The sequence below is a fragment of the Trichechus manatus genome, unplaced genomic scaffold (genome assembly GCF_000243295.1).
Source record: "Trichechus manatus latirostris isolate Lorelei unplaced genomic scaffold, TriManLat1.0 scaffold00259, whole genome shotgun sequence".
Lineage (NCBI taxonomy): Eukaryota > Metazoa > Chordata > Mammalia > Sirenia > Trichechidae > Trichechus > Trichechus manatus.
The window spans coordinates 505,608-507,313 of record NW_004444195.1 but is presented as its reverse complement, the minus strand read 5'-3'; the positions used below and the strand labels follow the sequence as shown (position 1 = coordinate 507,313).

The following is a 1,706-nucleotide window of genomic DNA, read 5'->3' as shown; positions in this document are numbered from 1 at the left end:
ACTGCCACCACGCGTTCAGCACTTTGACCCATCTCCTAGTCTCCTGGCCTTCTCTTCAGTTCTGATCAAAGCTGAGGTGAAAGCATGGGGCATCGCTGACCTGACGATGGGCAAAGGGAGAGGCAACAACTTCGAGGGAGTGAGTACCAACTGCCTCAAACTGGAGCTGCTGGAGGAAATCTACATGAAGGATATAGTGCAGCTCTCCATGCTTGAAATAAAACAGAAATTAATGGAACTGGAAGCGAAACTCCAGGCTGACAATGAAGGTGATGAATGGAAAACCCGTTATAAGGCACAACTTGAACTGAAAAATCAGCTAGAAAATCAAATTGTTTCTCTTGGAGAGAAATGGAGAAAAAAAAAAAACAATGGAAATCATTCAGATAGACTATTTTCTATTCGAGTCTATGAACAAATGACAGTGGAATCCTTAAACACATTACTTAAACAGCTAGAAAAAGAAAAAAAGAGTCTTGAAAATCAAGGGAAAGACTATGCACTTAGATTGTAACAAGAATCAAAGGCTCACCACAAGACCAACAATGAGCTCTGCACACACCTACCTTAAATATCTCAGGTAACTGGCTCACATCAAGTTTCCAAAGGGCAACAGATGGATCAGCTGCCTACAATAAAAGAAAATCTAATGAAAATGGGGAAATTTTATTCAGTTAATCAGAAGACAGTGAGTGCCAAGAAAGAACCAGTGAAAAAGATTACAAGAGTAAGGAATCTTCCAAAACTCAGTGGTGATTCCAGAACTGGGTGGACTTCTAATTCTTTTTTCACCTATAATATTCAATTTGTAAAGTCAATGTTCAACACATTTTTTTTTCAAGGAATGAAATATGTAAGAACTACCAAACCTCCCCCATGTGTCTGTCAGTTTGTCCTACTGTGGGGGCTTGTGTGTTGCTATGATGCTGGAAGCTATGCCACTGGAGTTCAAATACCAGCATGGTCACCTATGGTGGACAGGATTCAGCAGAGCTTCCAGACTAAGAGAGACTAGGAAGAAGGACCTGGCAGTCTACTTCTGAAAAAAAATTAGCTAGTGAATGCCTTATGAATAGCACCAAAACATTGTCCAATACGGTGCTGGAAGATGAGCACCTCAGGTTGGAAGGCCCTCAAACTATGACTGAGGAAGAGTTCCCTCCTAAAAGTGAGTTAATCTTAATGATGTAGATGGAGTCAAGCTTTTGGGACTGTCATGCTGATGTGTCATGACTCAAAATGAGAAGAAACAGCTACAAGCATCCATTAATAATCGTAACATGGAATGTATGAAGTCTGAATCTACGAAAATTGAAAGTCGTCAAAAATGATATGGAACGCATAAACATGGACTTCCTAGGCATTAGTGAGCTGAAATATACTGATATTGGCCATTTTAAAATAAACATATGGTCTACTCTGCCGGGAATGACAAATTGAAGAGGAATGGCATCATACTCATCATCAAAAAGGTTTCAAGATCTACCCTGAAATACAATGCTGTCAGTGATAGGATAATATCCATATGCCTACAAGGAAGACCAGTTAATACAACTATTATTCAAATATACTCACCAACCACTAAGGCCAAAGATAAAAGAAATTGAAGATTTTACCAACTTCTGCAGTATGAAATTGACCAAATATGCAATCAGGATGCATTGATAATTGCTAGTGATTAGAATGCAAAAGTTGCCAACTAAGAC

At 39.2% G+C, this 1,706-nt stretch overlaps 1 pseudogene; it reads left to right on the top strand.

Annotated features, from left to right (window-relative positions):
- The first annotated feature begins 106 nt into the window (after positions 1 to 106).
- LOC101346802 (coiled-coil domain-containing protein 169 pseudogene) overlaps positions 107 to 1,706 on the top strand; it is a 14,612-nt pseudogene continuing 13,012 nt past the window's right edge.